Source organism: Ursus maritimus (assembly GCF_017311325.1).
Source record: "Ursus maritimus isolate PB19 chromosome X unlocalized genomic scaffold, ASM1731132v1 scaffold_X1, whole genome shotgun sequence".
Taxonomy (NCBI): Eukaryota; Metazoa; Chordata; class Mammalia; order Carnivora; family Ursidae; genus Ursus; species Ursus maritimus.
In genome coordinates, this window is record NW_024423319.1 from 75189494 (window position 1) to 75197637 (window position 8144).

The following is an 8144-nucleotide window of genomic DNA, read 5'->3' on the forward strand; positions in this document are numbered from 1 at the left end:
AACATGGATGGTACTGGAGGAGATTATTTGGGATTTTTTTGCATCTGTATTTTATTTTATTTAATTTGTTTAGCAAAATTTTTATTATGTCAGTCACCATTCAGTACATCCCTAGTTTTTGATGTAAAGTTCCATGATTCATTACTTGCACATCACACCCAGTGCACCCTGTGATATGTGACCTCCTTACTACCCATCACCAGCCTTTCCCATTCTCCCACTCCCCTCCCCTCTGAAGCCCTCAGTTTATTTCCCAGAATGCATAGTCTCCCATGGTTCATTGCCCCTTCTGCTACCCCCGCTTTCTTCTTCCTTTTCTTCTCCTACTGAACTTTCTACTTTTTTTTTAAATTTTCTTTATTATATTATGTTAGTCACCATACAGTACATCCCTGGTTTTTTATGTAAAGTCCGGTGATTCATTAGGTGCGTATAACACCCAGTGCACCATACAAAACGTGTCCTCATTACTACCAATCACCAGACTATCCCATTCCCCCACCCTCTCCCCTCTGAAGCCCTCAGTTTGTTTCTCAGAGTCCATAGTCTCTCATGCTTCATTCACCCTTCTGATTACTCCCCTTTCCTCTATCCCTTTCTTCCCCTATGATCTTCCTAGTTCTTATGTTCCATAGATAAGAGAAATCATATGATAATTGTCTTTCTCTGCTTGACTTATTTCACTTAGCAATATTTCCTTCAGTGCCTTCCATGTTGCAGCAAATGTTGAGAACTCGTTCTTTCCGATAACTGAGTAATATTCCATTGTATATATGGACCACAACTTCTTAATCCAGTCATCTGTTGAAGGGCATCTCGGCTCCTTCCAAGATTTAGCTATTGTGGACAATGCTGCTATGAACATTGGGGTGCATATGGCCCTTTTCTCACTATGTCTGTATCTTTGGGGTAAATACCCAGTAGTGCAATGGCTGGGTCATAGGGTAGCTCAATTTTTAACTTTTTAAGGGACCTCCACACTGTTTTCCAGAGTGGCTGTACCAACTTGCAATCCCACCAACAATGGAGGAGGCTTCCCCTTTCTCCACATCCTCTCCAACAATTGTTTCTTGCCTTTTCATTTTTGCCATTCTAACTAGCGTAAGGTGGTATCTTAGTGTGGTTTTGATTTGAATTTCCCTGATGGCTAATGATTTTGAACATTTTTTCATGTGTCTGTTAGTCATTTGTATGTCTTCATTGGAAAAGTGTCTGTTCATATCTTCTGCCCATTTTTTTATTTGTTTATTTGTTTCTTGTGTATTGAGTTTGAGAAGTTCTTTGTACATCTTGGATACCAGTGTTTTATCTTTAGTATCATTTGCAAATATATTCCCCCATTCCTTGAGCTGCCTCTTAGTTTTTTTTACTGTTTCCTTGGCTGTGCAGAACATTTTTATCTTGATGTAGTCCCACAAATTTATTTTACCTTTTGTTTCTCTTGCCTTTGGAGATGTGTCATGAAAAAGGTTGCTTTGGCCGATGTCATAGAGGTTGCTGCCTTTGTTCTCCATTAGGATTTTGATGGATTCCTGTCTCACATCGAGGTCTCTCATCCATTTGGAGTTTATCTTTGTGTATGGTGTGATAGAGTGGTCAAGTTTCATTCTTTTGCGTGTAGCTGTCCAATTTTCCCAGCACCATTTATTGAAGAGACTGTCTTTTTTCCACCGGGTGTTTTTTCCTGCTTTATCAAAGATTAGTTGCCCAAAGAGCCAGGGGTCCATTTCTGGGTTCTCTATTCTGTTCAGTTGGTCTATGTGTCTCTTTTTGTGCCAGTACCATGCTGTCTTTGTGATCACAGCTTTGTAGTACAGCTCGAAATCCGGCATTGTGATGTCCCCAGCTTTGTTTCTCCTTTTCAACAGTTTCTTGGCGATTCAGAGCCTTTTCTGGTTCCATACAAATTTGAGGACTATTTTTTCCAGTTTTTTGAAAAATGTCATTGATATTTTGATCAGGATAGCATTGAAAGTGTCGATTGCTCTGGGTAGCATGGTCATTTTAACTATGTTAATTCTTCTGATCCATGAGCATGGAATATTTTTCCATCTTTTTGTGTCTTCTTCAATGTCTCTCAAGAGTGATTTATAGTTTCTAGAATATAGATCCTTTCCGTCTCCAGTTAAGTTAATTCCAAGGTAACGAATGGTTTTTGGTGCTATTGTAAATGGGATGGATTCCCTAATTTCTCTTTCTTCAGTTTCATTATTCGTGTATAGAAAAGCAACTGATTTCTGAGCATTGATTTTGTATCCCCCCACATTACTGAATTGCTCTATTTTTTAAGTTTTATTATGTTCCCTCTAGATATACTTTGTAGAGTTTTTATCTTGAAGGAATGTTGTACTTTGTCAAATGCTTTTTCTGAAGCTATTGAGATGATTTTATGGTTTTAATCTGTTTTGTTTTTAAGGTGATGGCTCACATTGCTTTATTTGAGAATATTGAATACACTTTCATTCCTGTAATCAATCCTACTTGATTATGGTGGATGATTTTTTTTTTAGTGTATCACTGTATCATATTATAGATATAGATACTGGTGTATAGGTTTTTTTTGGTATTGTCTTTATCTGGTTTTAGTATCATTGCAATGTGACCTTATAGAATGAGTTTGTAAGGTTTCCTTTCTCCTCTATTTTTGAAATAGTTTGAGAAGAATAGGTATTATCTCTTCTTGCAATTATAGATTGATTTCACCTATGAAGCCATCTGGTCCTGGACCTTTGTTTGTTGTTGTTGTTTTTTTTAATTTCTGATTCAGTTTCATTGCTAGTCTTTGGTCTGTTCAAATTTGGTATTCCTGAATCAGTTTTGTATGGTTATATGTTTCTAGGATTTCATCTATTTCTTCTAGCTAGTCCAATGTGCTGGCACATAATTTTCCATAATATTCTCTTATAATCCTTTCTATTTCTGTGGTGTTGGTTATTATTTCTTCTCTCTCATTTCTAATTTTATTTGTTTGAGTCTCCTCTTTTTTGTGATGAGTCTGGCTAAAGGTTTATCCATTTTGTTAATATCTTCAAAGAACCAGCTCCTGGTTTCATTGATCTGTTCATTTATTTTTTAAGTCTCTATTTCTTTTATTTCAGCTATAATCTTTATTACTTTCTTTATTCTAATGGATTTGATTTTTTTTTCTTTTTGTAATTCCTTTAGATATAAGGGTATTTTTTTAATTGAAGTTTTTCTTGCTTCTTGAGATAGGCTGCATAGGTATGATCTTCCCTCTTAAAAAGCTTTTATTTCATGCCAAACATTTTAGATCATTGAATTTTCATTTGTCTCCATGTATTTTTTTAAAATACAGTCTTTTATCTGTAGTGTCATTTGCAAATATATTCTCCCATTCCGTGGGCTGCCTCTTAGTTTTTCTGACTGTTTCCTTGGCTGTGCAGAAACTTTTAATCTTGATGAAGTCCCATAAATTCATTTTATCTTTTGTTTCTCTTGCCTTTGGGGATGTGTCATGAAAAAGGTTGCTTTGGCCGATGTCGTAGAGGTTGCTGCCTATGTTCTCCTCTAGAATTTTGATGGATTCCTGTCTCACATCGAGGTCTTTCATCCATTTGGAGTTTATTTTTGTGTATGGTGTGAGATAGTGGTCAAGTTTCATTCTTTTGCATGTAACTATCTAATTTTCCCAGCACCATTTATTGAAGAGACTGTCTTTTTTCCCACCGGATGTTTTTTCCTGCTATATCAAATATTAGTTGCCCAAAGAGCCGAGGGTCCATTTCTGGGCTCTCTATTCTGTTTCATTGGTCTATGTGTCTGTTTTTGTGCCAGTACCATGCTGTCTTTGACATTTTGACTTCTTCTTTGCCGATTTGAATACCTTTGATCCCTTTTTGTCGTCTGATTGCTGTTGCAAGGACTTCTAGTACTATGTTGAAAAATAGTGGAGAAAGTGGGCATCCTTGTCGAGTTCCTGATTTTAAGGGAAAGGCTTCCAGGTTTCCCCATTGAGAATAATATTTGCAGTAGGCTTTTCATAGATGGCTTTTGAGATTGAGAAATGTACCCTCTATTCCTACACTCTGAAGAGTTTTAATCAGGAAAGGATGCTGTATTTTGTCAAATGCTTTTTCAGCATCGATTGAGAGGATCATATGGTTCTTGAGTCTTTTCTTGTTGATATGATGTATCACGCTGATTGATTTGCGAATATTGAACCACGCTTGCATCCCAGGTATGAATCCCACTTGATCGTGATTGATAATCTTTTTAATGTACTTTTGGATTCTATTAGCAAGTATCTTGTTGAGGATTTTGGCGTCCATATTCATTAGGGAAATCGGTCTGTAATTCTCCTTTTTGAGGGGGTCTTTGCCTGGTTTGGGGATCAAGGTAATATTGGCCTCATAGAATGAGTTTGGTAGCTTTCCTTCTGTTTCTATTTTTTGGAATAGCTTTAGGTGAATAGATATTATTTCTTCTTTGAATGTTTGGTAGAATTCCCCAGGAAAACCGTCCGGGCCTGGAGTTTTGTTATTTGGAAGGTTGTTTATAATAATTTCAGTCTTTGGTATCAGTTGAGACCTGTTTTGTGACCCAGTTCATGGTGTATTCCTGAGAATGTTCCATGGGCATTAGAATAGAATGAGTATTCTTTGGTTCTGGGGTGTAGTGTTCTATATATATCTATGAGGTCCAAGTCATCGAGTATGGCATTCAAAGCTCTTCTTTCTTTGCTAATTTCTTGCTTAGGTGATCTGTCTATTGCTGATAGTGGAGTGTTGAGGTCTCCTACTATTAGTTTATTTTTATCTATATATCTCTTTATTGCAGTTAAGAGTTGGCTTGTGTATCTTGCTGCTGTGTATCCATATATATGGGGGCACATATATTTATAACTGTCATATCCACTTGTTGGATACATCCTTTAAGAATAATATAGTGCCCTTATGTGTCTCTAACTATAGTCTTTAGTTTAAAATCCAATCTGTCTGATAAGAGAATTGCTACCCCAGCTTTCTTTTGATGTCTATTGGCGTGAAAGATGGTATTCCATCCCTTTACTTTCAGTCTGAATGTATCTTTAGGTTCAAAATGTGTCTCTTGTAGACAGCAAATGGATGGGTCATGTCTTTTTATCCAATCTGCAAACCTCTGGCTTGATGGGAGCATTTAGGCCATTTACACTGAGACTGATTATTGACAGATATGATTTTAATGATGCCATGTTGCTAGTAAAGTTATTGTTTCTATAGATTGTGACTTTCTGTTCTGTATCACTCTTGGGGTCTTTTTACTTTTATAAAACCCCCCTTAATATCTCCTGTAGGGCTGGTTTCGTGGTTATGAAATTGGTCAATGACTGGAGATTCTGGAAGGTCTTTATTTCGCCACCAATTCTGAATGACAGCCTTGCTAGATAAAGGATCCTTGGGTGCATGTTTTTCTCTGAAAGAGCTTTAAAAATGCCCCCCCACCCTTTCTCTCATTCCAGGTCTGTGTAGACAGGTCTGATGTAATTCTGATGCCTTTGCCTTTGTACGTGAGAAATTTCTTTGCCCTGGCCACTTTCAATACTGTATCCTTGGATCTAATATTTGCGAAATGTACTATGATGTGACGTGGCATAGGTTTGTCATGGTTGAGCTTGGGAGGGGTCCTCTCTGCCTCTTGGACATGAATGTTTGTTTCCCTTGCTAGAGTAGGGAAGTTTTCAGCTACAATTTGTTCAAGTATCTCTTCTAGACCTCTGTTTTTCTCCACCCCCTCGGGGATGCCAATGATTCTGACATTGGAACATTTCACTGAGTCAGTAATCTCTCATAACCTACATTCCTGAGTGTAGATTTTTTTGAGTCCAGATTCTATTTTAGCTTTTTCTTCTACTAGCCCATCCTCCAATTCACTCATACTTTCTTCTGCCTCATTCACCCTGGCCATCAGAACCTCTAGTTCTGACTGCATTTGGCTCATAGAATTTTTAATTTCTGCCAAATTCGCTCTCATTTCTGCCCTTGGAGATTCTATATTCTCATTAACATTTCTGTTAATACTTTTTTCAAGTCTACACATCATCTTGACCATTGTTACTCTGAATTCCATTTCTGATACTTTGGTTACATCCATATCCATCAGTTCTGTGGCAGAGGCCACAGACTCATTGTCTTTTATTTGCTGGGGGGGGGATTTCTCCTTCTTGTCATTCTGATGAAGATAGCTTGTGGGGTTGTCCAGAGCCCAAATTATTGACCGGGACCCAGACTGTGCACCCTTGTTTTATAGGAATCTTAGGGATGTGGGCTTCTTGATTTTTCAACCTGCCTTCTGAGGGAGGATCCTGCCACGCCGATACTCAGGCAACCCTGTTTGGGTAGAGTTTCTGTGTCCCCTGCGAGGGGGGATGGGGATGGGCACACTGTGAGCAGGTATTTCCAGGCTTTTGTTCTCTAGCGGCTTTCCCTGGCGGTTTGCTGTGCCTCTTCTGAGTGTCAGAGCAACAGTGGCCGAATCTCAGCCTCTGTCTCAGAACAGAGTGATTGCAGACCGTTCTCCACTAATGTTCTGGCCACTTTAACTCTGTTTCTGTTGGTGCTCCTCAACCCTGCAGCATCCCAGGATGTGCATCCCACACCTGGCGTCCCAGCCCTCACTTCCAGGGCCGGCGCGTCTCTGTCCTTTGTGTTTCTATCACCACCAGCCGCCAGCCACCCCTGCGCGCTCCTGGAGTTCCCGGTCTCAGTCTGGTTCCAGTGAGAACACCGGAGCTCCATTTCAGTCTGTAGGCATGCGTTCCTGGCTCATGGTCTCAGTCTGCTCTCTCACAGGTGCCGGTCCGCAAGTCTGCCCGCTCCCCCGTGCAATTGGCTACTGCTTCCTGGCGCCTGAATGTGGCAGCTCCCTCCCCCTTCTGTTTATCTTCTGATATCTGTGCGCAGTTTCATGGCTCCCTGCTTCATACCTCAATGCTTAGCACTGCAGATTTTCATTTGTAGAGATCCAGATGGATCTTCCTGCGTCTCACGCTGATTCCGTGGATTTTCAGTCTGGTCTGGTACCTATCCAACTTGACTCAAGGGACCGGCTGAAAAAAGGGTTCCCTAGTCCTCCGCCATCTTAACTCCTCTGCAACGGATATGTCAGTGGCCCATATGGGAATAGAACCCGCGACCTTGGCATTATCAGCACCACGCTCTAACCAACTGAGCTAACCAGCCACCCTCAGTCTCTCTTTTTATCTTATTTTTTCCTTCCCTTCCCCATGTTCATCTGTTTGGTTTCTTAAATTCCACAAATAAGTGAAATTATATAATAATTGTCTCTCTCTGATTGACTTACTTTGCTTAGCATAATACCCTCTAGTTCCACCCATGTTGTTGCAAATGGTAAAATTTCATTCTTCCTGACGGTTGAGTTATATATATATATATATATATATCTTCTTTATCCATTCATCTGTTGATGGACTTCTGAGCTCTTTCTAGAGTTTGGCTACTGTGGACATTGCTGCTATGAACATTGTGGTGCAAGTACCCCTTCAAATCACTGTATTTTAATCCTTTGGATATATACCTAGTAGTGCAATTGCTGGGTTGTAGGGTAGCTCTATTTTTAACTTTCTGAGGAACCTCCATGCTGTTTTCCAGAGTGGCTACACCAGTTTGCATTCCCACCAACAGTGGAAGAGGGTTCCTCTTTTTCTTCATCCTCTCCAACATCTGAAGAAAAAAATAAATAACTACTGAGACTTCTTTTTTGGTTGACATGTGGTCTGTTCTGAACAAGATTCCACATACATTTGAAAACAATATTTATTCCAAAGCAAATGAGCATAGAGGAAAAAAAAGAGAGAATGGAGAGAGAATGCAAACCAAGAAGGAGACTCATAACTATAGAGAACAAACTGATGGTTATCAGAGGGGAGGTGGGTGGGGGGATGGGTTAATAGATAATGGGAATTAAGAATGTGTGATGAGCACTGGGTGCTGTATGGAAGTGTTGAATTATTAAATTGTACACCTGAAGCTAATATGACACTGTATGTTAACTAATTGGAATTTAAATAAAAAATTTAAATAAAAAGAATGTGTCGCCTGCTGTTCTGGATGGAATGTTCTGAATATATCTGTTGGTTCCATCTGGTTCAGCATGCCATTCAAAGCCACTGTTTACTTTTGACTTTC

General features: G+C 39.3%; 1 non-coding gene across 1 annotated transcript; it reads right to left on the reverse strand.

Annotated features, from left to right (window-relative positions):
• Positions 1–7104: 7104 nt before the first annotated feature.
• On the reverse strand, positions 7105–7178 carry TRNAI-GAU. The gene has a single exon. It is a non-coding gene; the product is annotated as a tRNA-Ile (tRNA).
• Positions 7179–8144: the final 966 nt, after the last annotated feature.